The sequence below is a fragment of the Nicotiana attenuata genome, chromosome 7, assembly GCF_001879085.1.
Source record: "Nicotiana attenuata strain UT chromosome 7, NIATTr2, whole genome shotgun sequence".
NCBI classification, from domain to species: Eukaryota; Viridiplantae; Streptophyta; class Magnoliopsida; order Solanales; family Solanaceae; genus Nicotiana; species Nicotiana attenuata.
This window is the reverse complement of record NC_031995.1, coordinates 87,790,894-87,808,573: the sequence shown is the minus strand read 5'-3', so window position 1 is coordinate 87,808,573 and position 17,680 is coordinate 87,790,894. Positions and strand designations below refer to the sequence as shown.

Here is a 17,680-nt window from a genome sequence, read left to right as displayed (position 1 = left end):
GTCTATTCTGAAGCAATTTCATAGCAATGGTAATTACAGGAACTTTCTCTATTTATGAATTAGGGTACGCTTGAAAATTAACAAGAAAACTCAAGTTAGTAAGTAGAGAAATAACCTACAGATTAGTGTCAAAGCTTACATATGCTGTTAGTTAAAAACATAATCAAACATTATGGAACATGAGGTAAAGATAATACCAAGGAGTTAGCCATAATGTCATTTATCACGAAAGCTACTACTCTAACAACCTATATGGAGAAGCCTCATCTAAAATCAAAGTCTTAATCTTGTGCTTTATTGTTAAGATAAACAAATGTAATAGTGCATTGCTAAAGCATGACTCTACACCTGGGGAGAAGGATAGATAGTAAATCCAAGCTTAGACTTTTTTCCATAATCGACAGATAGACGTTCCAGCAACAATGACCCCAATCCAGAACCAGTACCACCACCAACAGCATTAAACACCAAAAAGCCTTGCAAACCCGTGCAATTGTCAGCCAATTTTCTTACTCGATCAAGGCATCGATCGACAATCTCCTTCCCAACTGTGAAGAAAGTTAATACAGCCAAAAATTAGGTGCATCTAACAAAAGTTATTCACAAACAAAGAAATGGATCCTGAGTTCTCCAGGATAACTACCTGTATAATGCCCTCCGGCAAAATTATTTGCAGCATCTTCCTTTCCTGAAATGAGCTACTCAGGATGGAAAAGCTGGCGATAAGTCCAAACAAAGAAAGGGACTTCCGTTTTTCGTACGTCACAAGCAAATTAGACACGAGGTATGATCAAAAGTCTAGCTCAAAGGCATGAAACAATCATTTTAGAACTATATCAAGAAAAAGTGTCTTTTGACCTTTTTCTGGATATGTGCAAGTTGGAAGTAGTGGCGAATTCTTGGCTACAATCAAGAGATTGTAATCATCTACACCATGTCATTCTTTTCTACTCCGCCTTTAAAAGATGCAACAGGGGAGACGACTTTGGTCTCTTCTATGGATAAATATACATAAACACGTCGCTTTGCAAATATTCTCAGTATTAGTAAAAGTGAGAATTTGGTGAGAGTTACAACTTGGTAAGAGTTAATTAATAACAATGGGCTAAGGCCTTCTTCATTCAATTGAAAAGATATCGGTAATATAAAAATTAAGTTTCCGGCTGTACTTCAATTTTTAATTATTTCCAGTAGAATTTAAAAAATTATCTATGGGAGTTATAATAAACTAAAAATACTACTTCATTATAAATGATAAAAAAAAATACAAAAACAGAAATATAAAGGAAAAAAGGCGCATCAGTGCCCTCTTATCGTCAACTGCTCTCTCTTTAAGCTTTTCTTGAAAACTCTTCAACTTCTCAAACCAAATTCAGTTTCTCACCCCAACTTTTAGACTACTGCGTACCTCAACACCTGTCAATATTTTTGATACGTAGCCAGCGCTCTCATGCTTCTGCGTTTATCTATAGTATTTTTTCTTCTAAATAGTGTTGCAGTCAAGCCTGTTGTGGTTGCTTCAGAAATTTTGGATATTGAGTTACACAATCACAAGAAATAGAGTTTGTTTTGCTTCGGAATCAGCAGACTGAGGGGCTGTCAGTAACCCTACAAAATTCCACTTTACTTTTCCAAAAGACTCTACAATTTCTCGCAACAAATTCAATTTTTACGGCACTTTGATATGGAAGAAGAGAAAAAACTCGCAAGAAAAAATCGAATATGCATACGGAAGCAGAAACTGCCTAAATTTTCCTGGAAGGGTATGAACTTTAAACATTATTTACATCATGAGTAATTTTACAGTTCTTTAAACAGTTGGACATCACTTCGGTCTCTTACTAAATCGTTTTGTTCTATTCTTTGTTCAGTTTCATAGATGCATTAGATGGTCAAATTGAAGTATATTTCAGAAAATATGTGTCATATATATCGATGTAATTTATGATCCTTACACCATTGTAGTAATTTATGCATTCTATATTCTGCTGTATATTGTCTTTCTTACAAATATACATTTTTTGATATATCATTGCATAAACTTAAATATATTATGTAATATGTTTTATCATTTTTGCTATGTAACCATCCCACACATCTTATGCATTTTTTAAGTACTTTTGATGATCTATCGTCTTTATTAGTCGCTTTTATACCTACTTTACTCAGTTGCAATTAGAGAAAAAATCACAATTCCAATCAGCCCATCAATTCTTATATACTAACCTTTCCAAATTCAATGCAAGAACGAGATTTGCGATATGATTTGTCGACTTCAAATTTGTAGACGGATTTAAATGAGCTACCATTACTGCAAGGTAAATATTTGTGTTAACTTTATTATAGCCTATTTTGAAAATTTGAGGAAGTCAAACTTTTGTGCCGCTATACTGAATCTCCACAAAAATAAAAAAGTTAGTAATTTATATACTTTTATCTCTAATGTGTAATGGACAAGTCAGTAGAATAATTTAAAAAATAAAAGCCTTATTTGCTGCCATTTTTTTGGTTCTGTTTATTTTCATAAGTACAACATGTATGTTATAATTATATTATTATTTTGTATGAATTTTCTTTTTGTCGCTCTACTTTTGAAAAGTTCATTAACCGATTTATCTTCGCTTTGGGATGTTTATTTTTTTGAATATTTCTTTGCTTGATTAGGTGTAACGACCCGACCGGTTGTTTTGAGTTCTAGCGCTCCGTTCAGCAGCCCGAGGCCATGAGCAGCTTCATTTCAGGTACTATGACTTGTATGCATGGTCGGAATTGAATTTCGGGAAGTGCAGAGTTGATTTGGAAAGAGAATTCTCATTTCGGAAGCTTAAAGTTGAAAGAATGAACTAGGACTGGAATTTTGAGTAAACGACCTCGGAATCGGGATTTGAAGGTTCCAGCAGGTTCGTATGATGATTTCGAACTTGGGCGTATACCCGGTTCGGGTTTTGGATAACCCGGGAGCGTTTTGGCGCCTATTGTGGAAGTTAGCATTTTGGAAGAAATTTCTTAAGTTTGGCTTGAAGTGCATTTCAGTGTTATCGATGTCTGTTTGGGATTCCGAGTCTGGGAATAGCTCCGTATGGTGATTCTGGAGTTGGGAGCGCGATCGGAAGTGAATTTGGAGGTCCGTAGGTCATTTTGGAGCCATTTGGCTAAAGATAGAAATTTGAAGGTTTTTGAAAAGTTTGATCGGAGGTGGACTTTTTGATATCGGGGTCGGAATCCGATTCCGAAAGTTGGAGTAGGTCCGTAATGTCAATTATGACTTGTGCGCAAAGTTTGAGGTCAATCGGACGTGATTTGATAGGTTTAAGCATCGGAAGTAGAAGTTGGAAGTTCTAAAGTTCACAAAGCTTGGATTGGGGGTCGATTCATGATTTTAGCATTGTTTGATGTGATTTGAGGCCTCAAGCAAGTCTGTAATGTGTTTTGGGACTGGTTGGTATGATTGGTTGGGGTCCCGGGGGCCTCGGGTGGATTCCGGGTGGTTAACGGATCGAAATTTGGATTTTTGGACAGCTGAAGGAATCTGGTTGCTGGTATTTTCGCTTCTGCGGTGGGTTGACCGCAGAAGCGTACAGGGAGCCGCAGAAGCGAGTTTTGGTCTAAGGCTTGAGGACCGCAGATGCGGTCAAAGTACCGCAGAAGCGGGACCGCATCTGCGGAGAAAGGGTCGCAGAAGCGGATGGAAGTATCTTGGAGAGGACCGCAGATGCGGTCAAAGTTCCGCAGAAGCGGGACCGCATCTGCGAGTGGCAAGTCGCAGAAGCGAGAAAGGGGTGGCTCAGGGAAGACTGCAGATGCGGCATTTTAACCGCACCTGCGGAATCGCAGAAGCGGCCAAGGAACCGCAGGTGCGGAAACAGCTGAAGCATTAAGGTCTTTTAAGTTCGGGGTTGAGTTCATTTCAACCCCATTTTTCTTCCATTGGAGCCGATGGGGAGTAGCTTTGAGGTGCCATTTTCGTCACTTGTCATGAGGTAAGTAATTTATGCTAGCTTGAAGTTTAATACGAGGTTTATATATGGATTTAGACTTGGAAAATTGTATAAATTTGAGGTTTTTGGTGGAAAACCTAGAAAATTAGTAATCTTGGAATTTAGCCACGATTTGGGTATGGAATTGAGAGAAAATTATATATTTGAGTTCCTAAGGTCATGGGTAATCTTTATCTTCGAAAAATTTTGGATTCCGGGCACGTGGGCCCGAGGGCGTTTTGGTCAACCTTTCGATCGGAGTTAGGAATTGCTATAAATTAGTTTGTAATGGATATTTGAGCATATATTAATGGATTTGCGTAACCGTTGGCTAGTTTTGGAGCATGGTGCATCAATTAGAGTCCCCGGAAGGGCGTGGATTGCCGGTTATGGATCTTCGGAGCGAGGTGAGTATCCTTTCTAACTTTGTGAGAGGAAATGTCCCTATAGGTGAATTAATTGAATATTTGCTCCTATTTGCGGGGCTACGTACGCACGAGGTGACGGGAGTCCGTGCGTAGCTACTATTATGCTATTGTCCGGGTAGCCTAGGACCTAAAAGCATGCTATACTTGGATTAATTGAAAACTTATTGACGACTGGAATTGCTTAAATCACCTTGGACTAATAAATGAATTTAAAAAAAGGGATTAAACGTTACTTTCTCGAATTGTTAAAAGAGGATTTATTGAATTTGGATAATGTCCCCTAATAATTCTTGATTGATTGTTGAGCATGTACCTCTATGTGTACCTGCGTCGCATGCGTAATTCGCGAGCAGGGTGTGTGTTTATGTTATGTTGACTGCGTCGCAGGTTAGTTCGCGATCGGGGTAATAGATGCATCTATAGGCGCGCCGTCGACCCTCCGCAAGTGCACAGTTTACACTTATGTTGGATCAGGCCGTCGCCTCGGCATGATATGCGCATGCTTGTATTGCTGCCTTGAACTTAATTAAGTTATTATTTCCTCTTCATGGCTTGAAAATATTCGGATAATTATGAAAAGGAATTTTGGAAATTACCTATGAGAAAATTAATTGTCTACTTGTTTCCTTCTATTTGGACTAAAACCATGTTTATGGAAATCCATAATTTAATGTATTACTGACCCCACTATTGGACCATTAGCAAGTGTCGAAGTCGACCATCTCGTCTCTACTTCTTCGAGGTTAGGCGAGATACTCATTGAGTACACGTTGTTTTCGTACTCATACTACACTTATGTGCATTTTTGTTGCACAGGTATATGTAACCCTTGTGGCCTACTAGGCGTAGCAGCGCGGATGATTCTGGGACTAGGTGAGCAGCATTATTCGAGGCGACCCGCGGCTAGTATAGTCCCTTCCAGTGTATTTTATTTATTTCTTGTCCACTGTATTTCGGACGGATGTTGTATTTTATTTCCTTATCTGTAGATGCTCATGCACTTGTGACACCGGGTTCTGGGATGGTTTGAAAATATTTTGTACTAATTGCTTATTATTTAATTTGAATCGAAGCAGTTATCTTTTCATTTTATGAAAAATTGAAGGAAAATCTTAGTTTTCAAGATTGTAAAAAAAAAATGAGAACTTCATCAAATAATTTGGGTTGTGTTGCCTGACAGCAGTGTCCGGCGCCATCACGGCCCTTAGTGGATTTTGGGTCGTGACAACATGGTATCAGAGCACTAGGTTCCTAGGGTCTCACGAGTCATGAGCAACTCTAGTAGAGCCTCGCGAATCGGTACGGAGACGTCTGTACTTATCCTCGGGGGGGCTGCAGGACTGTTAGGAGTACTTCCCTTCTTGATTCCTTATCGTGCGACTTGATCCTTGGAGGCGTATGCCTTTAATTCATTCCTACTCAATCCTACCCGACGCAGAGCGCTTGTTATAAATAGAGAATTGAAGAACCGTAATGGTACTACAGATGTGATACGGGATGTTTCTCTCGGTGTAGTTGATGGGATTATTATCGTCACCTTATGGAAGGGTATTCTAATGTTTCAACTCAGTAACGGTACTTCTGAGGGCTCTGAGGCTAGGTACAAGTTGCCATGATGCTTATGAACGATTGTTCCGCAGTAGTGATATGATGGTCGGATGTTACCCACGCGTCGGGGTAGTGAATGACTTGAAGGGAGGTTGACTCAGTGCATAGTCTAGAGATTCAGTATTTTATTCGCGGCAGGGGAAAGGCAATCGGACTAAGGATGGTCAGATGTGGGCTGGTGGAAATTTCTTTTATGATGGGGTGTAGTTGCCCTAATTGAGCGTACTAAGTTCACCGGTGTTATGATCTTCTACAATTTGCCTTTGGAGCAGGATATTGCAGGTCAGTATTGAAGAAGCGACTGCTAGATGTCGCGAGGTAAGGTAGTTCAGGGTTGAATCGGCATATATAATATTGGCAGTTCGAGAGAGATGATCTCTGGCAAAATTTAAAGTTAGTAGCAATTTGGGGATTCAAGTGCTACGAAGATAGATTTTATTAAGGCAACAACTGAGTAGCGAACGATGAAGAAAGATGTGTGGAAAGTGTCAGACGGTGACTAAAATTCCTAGGGTGTATGAAGCAAAGGTCAAGTAGTTGATTAAAGAAGTGAGTTTGCCCAAAGTGGGAAAGTGACGGATGTTGCATATGGGCTTGGTGGTAGGATGATTACGCACCTTAAGGAAAGTTTGGAATGATTTGGGATTATAGTGGCTGACGATTGAAGTCTGCGGATTAATTAGAAGTATGGGCTATCATGCGGCAGGAGATTTGATATAATGGGACGGAGCTTCGTGAATGGAGAAGGATACAACATAACTTGGGATTGGAGGAATATTGCCGCGCATTTAATTGATGTCCACGAGGGGCGAATGGACTTGTGCAGCTGGAGAGTGAGCTCGGACTCAGGAGGGGTTATTGATGTCGTAGTGATTGTACCCCACGCAGCAGCGTTGGAAGATGTCGGGGAGGGACACCTACAGGTGGGTATTCCTGTGAGCAGGTTAGCAGTCGCGTGGTTGGCGAGGCTTCTGCGAAGAGTTCTACTGGTTATACAGCAAAGGGAATGTTGTGTGAATGTTGTTAATGATTCAGAGTATAAAAAGGGGGCTTCTACAGTAAGATATCGAGAATTTTGGCGATTGATTGCGTAAGGCTATGTCAATAAGAGATGAGGAATTCCGGTGAGTTTTGGATTTGTGAAACAATGGCTTCATGCTAAGTGGGAGAGTCCCACCGCTTATGATTAGGTTGCATGGTTAGCTACTTGCAAGGTTTCTGGTTATTAGTATGTTGACGGGTTATTTTAGCTACGAAAAAAAGAACATAAGTGGTGAATTGAGCAAAGGGATTGTTAAAGGTGTGCCATGGTTGGCCTTGTTGGCTCATGTTCATATTTGAGAAAGGATTCAGGGTTTATGCCTCGTATAAGTGTGAGTTTCCAGGGAAGTGAATCTGCCAGGTGCTTCGTCGAGAGGGTATTCATGTGCTAGAAGATCTATGGAGTTAATTATATTCGAGGCCAAGTCAGAGCGGGTGGCTCTCAGCGACGGTCCTAATGGATTCAAAAGAGTAAAGTCTGGTGCCTAATGATTTCGAGCCTATAAGTACAGTTAAGAGTCAAGCTTTTGCAGTAGCTTACGAGTGGAGGCCCAGGATGTTCTATGATGTTTTGACTTGCAGTGTAACTCTTGAGAGAAAGATGAGAAAGGACTTCGGATTCGTAAAAGGATTTGCAGAATGGGCTTATCAGTTGGGGGTGCGGATGTGCGCACAAGGAAGGTATGAAATGGTTCAGGGGATTTGGGGCAGCTTAGTTTCGTGATGCAGGGTCACTCGAGATGAGTGCGGATGGAGTATGTTATGTGTGGATGGAGTTAGTGTTATCTCTAAGGCAATCAAGGATAAACTGGAAGAAGGTAGATTGATTGGCCATAATTGAATTTGGCATATTGGCATTAGTGATCAGTTTCCTCAGCGTGATCGAGTTATGCAAGCGATTTGGGATGGTACGTATCAGGCTTGTTAGCCACCGCAATTGATATTATTCAGAGGCATTCTTCTATTATGGCTTGTCATGTGGAAGCGGATTCCGGAAGGGCTATGGTGGCTTAGACCACTGCTTTGAAATCTTCATGTTCTACAGTTATGAGAATTCACCTGTGTGTTGCCATGGTTCTCCAGAAGTGAGTTAAGTGAAAGGCTTTTATATGATGAAGTGTTAGCCCGATAGTGGCTCCGAAGCTATGATGAAGACGAGTTCTATCGTATATTGGCATGTTGAGTGCAGTGAGTGGTATGGAATTTGAAGTGAAGGTCAAGGTAGCAGTTCGGTGTTGTCAAGGATGTCACAAGCTCGGATGAGCGGGAAGGGAGTTCGATGTTTAAGGTAAGTTGGTATTGTCTGCAGTGTCACCTGAGATCGGTGTTTTGTGAAAAGATCTTTGCATCCTGGGTAATGATTCTTGATCGCCTTTCAGCATTAGTGCGGTTGGTGGTTTGGAGGTACGGCCCAGTTATTTGTTATGGTAGGTTGTGGGAGTGTGTCCCACAGGAAGATTGTATAAGTGTGGCAGGTAGTCACTGGATCGATTAAAGACTTAAACCAAGTATGGAGGTTGTGATGATATCGATGATTGGAGAATATGTGCCTGGAGGGCACTCAGTTTAAGGAGTTGTGGACTGCGGAGGAGTTCTCCTGCTATGATAATTGTTCTCGTGTGTTCTGGGAAAAGGGAAGTTAGTATGGGCCTTTGAAGGGTCATTGGACTAGTTGGGTACGATCAGAATCGGCTTGAGGTTGGTGGATGAATTCAAATGTGAATATGGGTTCTATACCAGGTCAAACGTGTTCATTTCAGTAATGTGCTTCTTGTGGAGGAGTAGTCAGGGTGTTGTGTTGTTGTCAGATATTTCATGTAGGGATATGATGCGCCGTGTGAGTTGGGAGGCAGCTTGAGAAACTGCTTATGTGTTGAGGGTCCGCGTAGAGATGAGGTTATATGAACAGGATGGCTTTTGATATTTCAAATTGTATATCGCACCTCAGTTGTGCTTGAGTTTGTTGCTTATGGCACTATATGTCTCCCCAGAGATGGTATTATGCACCTAGCGTGCTTGTGACCGAAATTCGATATTTTTATTGTAATGAGCAAATTTAGCTCGATGTGCGGACTCCTTATGTGAGATCTATGTTTGGATCGGGTTGCGCGCCACAACAGTGTGATGTTGAGTATAGTTTCTATATGATATTCTTGTATGTCTCGCTTCCTATTTTTTTCTGAGGAAAGCTCGCAGTAGTCGTGAGCCCGCGTCGCATGTATGATTCGCGAGCGGGGTGTCCGTTTAGAATGTTGCCCGCGTCGCATGTATGATTCGCGAGCGGGGTAATTGGATTTCCTTTCCAGAGTTTGTTTTCATTGTATCGTGTTCGAATTGGTAGCCTATTGACACATTGTGGCATCATATGTGACTTGATTATGTCCGGGGTGGCTTATTGCCTGAGCAGTTCATACTGGGTGAGATGAGATCATTGGATTCAGGACCAGTGCAATCTGACTGTATGGAATATATTAAGGAGCAAAGATCATTATTTGGTTCAGAATGTAGTAATGTTTCTTGTCAGAAGTATAGACTCAATGATTGGTTGACTCGGCAGTTGATTATGGGTTTCTGCACATCTCTTCCGTTGTGGCGGCATTATAAGAGTTAGAGTAAGACCTGTGTATGTCATGGGGTGCAATGGGAGCATCAGAATCGTGGAATTTCGACTAAGTTGATCAGAAAATGTTATTGTGGTCCGGTGAGTAAAGTGATGAAAGGTGTGAATTCAGCAAAGTTATACAGTCATGTTTGGGTACAACGTGTGGTGGTTGATACGGTGTTCGTATGTTGGAAACAGGCCTGACAGAGAATTCCGGATGTTGGAATTAGGCTCTAAGGCCTATCTGCTTGAATAAAAGGAAATATCTTCAGAATTGATCGAGCGAATGCGCTCAACTGAGTTGTGGTAGCATGGGAAGGTGCATGAGGTGTTAAACAGTGATTTCAGACTACTTCAGTGTAGTTCTCAGCACGTTCGAGGACGAACGTATGTTTAAGTGGGAGAGAATGTAACGACCCGACCGGTCCTTTTTGAGTTCTAGCGCTCCGTTCAGCAGCCCGATGCCATGAGCAGCTTCATTTCAGGTACTATGACTTGTACGCGTGGTCCGAATTGAATTTCGGGAAGTCCAGAGTTGATTTGGAAAGAGAATTCTCATTTCGGAAGCTTAAAGTTGAAAGAATGAACTAGGATTGGAATTTTGAGTAAGCGATCTCGGAATCGGGATCTGAAGATTCCAGCAGGTTCGTATGATGATTTCGGACTCGGGCGTATGTGATGACCCAAAATGTCATCTTTAAATTAAATAATCATCTCAGTATTTTAAGACCTTGAAAAGCGCCATCAATAATTCCTCGACTTCTGTGCGCAGTCCTTATAATTTTCTGGAAGGTTTTTGTATGAAAAATGGATTAAATTATGAATTAGAGCTTTAAAACTCAACTGAGTTGACTTCGGTCAACATTTTGAGCAAACGAACCCGGATCTAAGTTTTGACCATTCCGGTAGTTCCGTATTGTAATTTTGGACTTAGGAGCATGTTCGGATTTGGATTTGGAAGTACGAAGAACAATTCGGCGCATTTTGGCGAAAGTTGGAAAATAGAAGATTTTTGGAAAAGCTTGACCGAGAGTTGACTTTTTGATATCGGGGTCGGAATCCAGTTCTGAAAATTTTCATAGCTTCGTTATATCATTTATGACTTGTGTGCAAAATTTAAAGTCATTCCGGATTGATTTGATATGTTTCGGTGCAAAATGTAGAAGTTGGAAGATCGAAAACTCATAATTCAATTCGATGCGCGATTCGTAATTTCGGTGTTGTTTGACGTGGTTTGAAGCATTGATTAAGTTCGTATTGTATTTTAGGACATGTTGGTATAATTGGTTAAGGTCCCGAGGGCCTCGGGTGGATTTCGGAAGGTTAACGGAATGGAAATCGGACAAAAAGGGTTGCTGGAATTTTCTGCAGAAGCTGTCTTGGACAGCAACTATGCAATCGTGGAGCATATTTTGGACGCTTATATTTCGAAATCTATAAGGAATCTGTAAATGCGTAAAACATGAACGTTGTAACCCATGCATCCTAGTTTCCAGAAAGCTAAACTATTAATTATTTTGATATTTGTACAAAAAATTATGATCGATTGAATAAGGGTTGGTAAAGCTGTTTTGAAATTTTCCAGAAATGTTTGATGCGAGGAGGCTACTTTGGAAGATTATACCTCTAAATCGATAAGGAACCTGAAAATGTGCAAAACATGAAAGTTGTAGCCCTTGCAGTCACGACCCAAAAATCCCTCCAAAGAAGTCGTGATGGCACCTAGTCTCTAAACTAGGTAAGTCTAACATTAACTGAAATAACATTGAAATTTATTAACTTTAAATTAAATTACTCTAAACAAATTATAATTCCCAAAACCCGGTAGTACAAGTCATAAGCTCTATAGAGTTTTTTTTCGCTACCATTTCTAAACACAACCGTAAGGAAATAAGTACAGTAGTGAGAATATAAAATAAGAAGGTGACTCCGAAGCCTGCGAACGCTGCAACAGGTTTACCTTGAGACTTCACCGCAACGAATAGCTACTATCGACCGAATACCTGGATCTGTACACAAAAATGTACAGAAGTGTAGTATCAGCACAACCGACCCCATGTGCTGGTAAGTGCCTAGCCTAACCTCGACAAAGTAGTGACGAGGCTAGGACCAGACTACCAAATAAACCTGTGCAAGATAGCGTACAACATAATAGGAAGCAGATAACAATGATGGAAACAATGATCAACCAGTGATATAAATAGCAGGCAACAAGAACAACATAATTATTTCTCAACAAATAATAAATACAAGTGCAATCAATTAATGAAGTCCTTCAAATATAAATCTTTCGCCTATAAATCCTTCAAGTAATAATCTCTAAAATAATATGCTTTTCCTTCGAATATATTTCCTTCAAATAAATATCTTTTAAATAAGCATCTTTCGAATATAATTCTTTCAAGTAAAGGTCACCTTGTGACGCCTCATTTCATAATCATAATAATATAGGTCTCAGCCCACGTTCGTATTTTTACGGCATCTCGTGCCCATATTTATATTACAACCGCACGGACAACTCACGTGCCATTAAATAAAACTATAATATTTTCCCCGGCACCTTGTGCCCATATATTTCTGCCTCACATTGCACAACAATATTCTCATGTTACTCAGTTCATAGGTTCCATAACCCAATACAATTAAGAATGTTCAAGGAGCCTCATTCACTTAACATAAAGTCGAGTACAGCTTCCAGCCCAATTAGGAAATGAACAAGAAAAGATGGAGTAATTTTTTTGAAATCATTTAATAAAGAAAATACCCTTTTCAATTAAAGTACAATATCGAATGAATCATTACCTTTAATACGAGAAATCAATAAATCAAAACATAATAGAAATTCCCTTTTAAGTAAAGTACAACCTCAAACGGTTTAAGGAAAGTTTAGTTGAGAAATCAATTGAGTTAAAAATGTAACAATTGTTGAATTTGGAGTATTGAACATATATATATAAAAAAATAAGGCGAGGCATTGTAAACACTATGGATTCCAACACAAAGGATCACAACAGTAAAGAGATTTAAACAGTTAATACACTTAAATTGTTAATAACAAGTAAAAATGGGAGAGAGAGAAAACATGCTTCGGAGAATAAAAGGTAAAAACAAAATATCAAGAGAATTATAAAGGAAATCAAATCCAACCACTAACAAGAATAAGGAAAACAAAGGCAGATTTCACTTTCTTTTCACCTCTTGTTGCAGGCGTGCAACCCGATCCCATTTCATGTATCTCGTGGCAGGCGTGCCACCCGCTCCCATTTCATGTATCTCGTGGTAGGCATACCACCCGCTCCCATTTCATTATATCTCGTGGTAGGCGTACCACCCGCTCCCATTTCATTATATCTTGTGGTAGGCGTCTAGATGCGGACTTTGACGCGGATGCAGCTTTTGAAATTCTTCCATTTCGCGAAGCGCTCCGTGCCTTTGCTTCGCTTCGCTATTTTGTGCCTTAATTTTTCTCCTTTTTCGCGTCCGAATTCGTGCCACGCACGAGAATAGACGAGCTCCCAATCCTTTAATTTCTTCTTTTTGTGTTGAATTATCATCTTTTGATCATTTATCATCCAACTCATTCCTACACATAAGAAACACATAATGAGTAATCTTTAATTCCATAAGTTTGCTAAAGTACTACCTTTAGTTTAACTTAATGAAATGATGTTGAAAGTAATTGTGATACTGTTACAACACCAAAATCCAGATGTAAAATGCTAAACGCAGCTATAGAGTTATTTTTTCAAGGTCAATATTGCAATAAACTTATACTTTTTTTTGACCAACATGAAATATAAAAAATGCTACCTATTAACTTCTTTTATATAGAATTTTAGGATATAAATATTGGTTTGATAGTTGTCCTATCTTTTTCCACTTTAACAATTAATTTTTTGTTTTTATTTTATGATTTACAGAATTTGTTGATACTACATCATAGGGAATGCTTCTCAAAAAGAGAAAACAAAAGAATCATTAACGGACATAACAAATCGTCTAAATTTTCCTCGATTTCGTAGAACTCCCATAAAGCGTTGTGGACAAGTTTCATCGTCTCATTTCCAAGCACAATATCCAAATTCAATGCAAGAGCATCATTTGCAGTATACTTTGTCGAGTTCAAATTTGCAGAAAGAACATCTTCTACCAGATTTAAATGAGATACCATTATTTCAAGGTAAATACTTATGTTTAATTTATTATAACTTATTTTTGAAATTTGAGGAAGTTAATATTTTGTGCGGCTAAAATAAATGTCGACATAAATAGTGAAGTTATTAATTTATATATTTATACCTTATACGCCGAACATTCTGGCCAACAAAATAATTTAAAAAATTTAATTTAATTTGCTGCCATTTATTTGATTCTATTTATTTTATTAACTACAACATGTTTGTTATAGTTTTTGAATTACAGTTCTGTATGAGTTTCTTCTTTTGGTTCTACTTTTGAAATTTTCATTATGTTAAACAAACCCTTATTATTTCAAACTCAGTATTGCAATAAACTTATACTTTTTGATGAATATGAAATTGAAAAAAAGCTAACTATTAATATTTCTTTTTGCAATTTGAAGATGTCAATATTGATGGCGATATACCAGGTATGTCATTTAAAGAACACCACAACTCATAGTCATACATACAAGTTTATTAATTTTTAATTTATGCATCAAGGTCATATGCAATCCAACGTACAAATTCATGATGAAAATGAAGATGACGATGTGTTTGAAGGTATTCACATACAAACTCATCAATGTTCGATAGTGTTAAAATGAATTAACAATTCTTAATCTATTGAATTTCTAATTTTAAGATCTACTTATTATTATTTATAGGTGATGAAGTACAGAGTTGGATGACCGATGAAGGTAAGTATGACGTTTATCAAATTTACATATACAATATAATTTTACTTTCTATATAATAGTACTTTGACCTTACCTCTTTATTTTACTCTGATAAAACCAGATTACTGGGATATAGGAGATGCCAATTATGAATGTGAATATTGTGGGGCATATTTCTGGTTCGAGGAATGAGTTGACAAGAAGTATAAAAACAAAAAACCAGTTTTCACTTTGTGTTGTGGTCGTGGAAAAATCAAGCTACCAAATCCAAAGGAGCCTCCTTCCATTTTGAAGGATTTATTGTTTGGATCAGGTTAATAGATAAATTCATTTAATTAAAATTATAACACAATAATTTTTGCATATCTATATATATCTGCTTTAACCAAATTTAATTTTATGAAGGTGCAAAAAGCAAACATTTCAGAGAGAATATTCGAACATATAATTTAATATTTTCATTTACATCAATGGGAGGAAAGGTTGATGTCTCTGTCAACAAAACAAAGGGACCCAGAACATTCAGATTTTCTGGGCAAAATTATCATCAGATTGGAAGCTTATTGCCTCCAGAGGGATCTTCTCCAAAATTTGCACAATTATATATCTATGATACAGAAAATGAGGTGGAAAATAGAATTAATGCTATCAGGTTAGCATAGACAATTCCTTACTAAAAATAATTTAAAATTTTATTTTTTATAATACATTGTTAGGTGAATTCAATATTTTATTCTTACAGTCGCAGTGAAATAAACAATGAACTTCATGCTGAAATTGTGAATGACTTGAAGCAAATGCTTGATGACAACAATGTTCTTGCAAAGTCATTTAGAATGGTAAGAGATCAATTTCAAGAAGATCGAACCTCAAATGTTAGACTTAGATTGATAGGGAAAAGAGGCTCTGATGGAAGAAGATATAATTTACCAACAGTTTCAGAGGTAGCTGCTTTGATCGTTGGAGATTTTGAGCAAACAAGGTCTGATAGAGATATCATAGTTGAAAGCCAATCTGGACAACTACAAAGGATAAATGAATTAAATGCATCATACTTAGGTTTGCAATATCCATTATTATTTCCATATGGTGAAGATGGATACCGAGAATATATTCCTTTAAATGATATTGATGATTCGACCGATGGAAGGAAATGTGTTAGCACGCGTGAGTACTTATCGTATAAAATTCAAGAAAGGAAGGATGAAGTTCCAACAATTGTGTCAGCTAGAAGATTATTTCAGCAATTCTTAGTAGATGGTTATACAATGATGGAATCTTCTCGATTGAGGTTCATTAGGCTTCATCAAAAACAGTTGAGAGCACACTTTTATAAAGGGTTACAAGATGTTGTTTTACATGGAGACATAGAACCTTCTTCTCAAGGACAAAGAGTTATACTCTCTTCCAGCTTTATGGGGTGCACGTTACATGTTGCAAAATTATCAAGATGCCATGGCAATTTGCAAATGGGCAGGGTACCCTGATCTGTTCATCATATTTACTTGCAACCCAAAATGGCCAGAGATTATTAGATTTGTGGAGAGTAGGGGCTTATCTCCAGAAGATCGTCCCGGCATTTTAACAAGGGTTTTCAAAATCAAGCTGGATCGCATGATAAAGGATCTATGTGACAATAAAGTTTTTGGAAAAGTAAAAGCAGGTATACTTTTTATGTTTTAAAAAATTAATACATTGTTACATTAATTTTATTATATACTACTATTAAAAATAAATAATATAATAACTTAATTATCTAATTAATTCTGTATTTCAGTGATTTATACAGTTGAATTCCAAAAGCGAGGCTTGCCTCATGCACACATCTTGCTTTTTCTTCGGAATAAATACCCAAATGTCGCAGATATTGATGGAATAATTTCAGCAGAATTACCAGATAAAAAAGTAGATCCTCATTATTATAATGCTGTTACAAATTTCATGATGCATGGCCCTTGTGGTGCTGCTAGAAAATCTTCTCCTTGCATGCAGAATGGTAGATGTACAAAGCACTTTCCAAAAAAAATTGTGTCATCAACCACAATTGATGAAGATGGGTATCCAATTTATAGAAGAAGGGATGATGGTAGAACTGCAAAGAGAATAGGTATTGAGTTGGATAATAGGTATGTTGTACCACACAATAGATTTTTATTATTGAAGTATGGTGCACATATTAATGTGGAGTGGTGTAATCAATCACAATCTATTAAGTACTTATTTAAGTATGTTAATAAAGGAAATGATCGTGTTACCGCAGCTTTTTCTCAAAGTGTAAATAAGGAAGACTCAGGGGTAGTTGATGAAATAAATATGTATTGTGATTGCCGATACATATCACCTTGTGAAGCTGCTTGGAGAATTTTTAAATTCCCAATACACCACAGAGAACCATCGGTAGAAAGGCTATCTTTTCACCTGCCAAATAATCAAACTGTCATATTTTCGGATGATGATCCAATTGATGCAGTTGTCAACAGACCAACCGTTAAGGAATCTATGTTTTTAAGTTGGTTTGAAGCTAATAAGACATTTCCTGAAGCAAGAGAACTGACTTATGCAGAATTCCCTCTAAAGTTTGTGTGGAAACAAAACCTGAAAAGATGGGAAAAAAGAAGAACATCTGCATTTTCTATTGGGAGAATCTTCTTTGTTCCACCTGGATCCGGCGAGCAATATTACCTTAGATTGTTGTTGAATGTCATTAAAGGTCCAAAGAGCTATGACGAACTCAAAAGAATCAACGGTTATGATCATGAGACTTTTAGAGATGCATGTTATGCTTTGGGTTTATTAGATGATGATAAGGAATACGTGGATGCTATAATGGAAGCAAGTAATTGGGGAATGGCATCATATCTTAGGCAATTATTTGCTATGCTACTTTTATCAAATTCAATGTCACGGCCAGAAAGAGTTTGGCAAGCAACATGGCATTTACTATCAGAAGATATCCTTCATAAAGAAAAAACAATATTGGATCACCCAGGTACGTATAAAATGCTTGCAATTTCAATATGATATGATACTTCTAAAGGATGGCTGATTTGCTTAACTTTATTGATTAATTTTCTTTTTAGTTACTTCATTCATATTAAATTGTTCATTGCTTTATATATATATATATGTATATATATATATATATATATATATATATATATATATA

The 17,680-nt window shown here is 37.8% G+C and overlaps 2 pseudogenes; one reads left to right on the top strand and one right to left on the bottom strand.

The window, feature by feature from the left end:
* Nucleotides 268–13,827, bottom strand: LOC109230230 (annotated as a pseudogene).
* LOC109230229 overlaps nt 14,329–17,680 on the top strand; it is a 5,487-nt pseudogene continuing 2,135 nt past the window's right edge.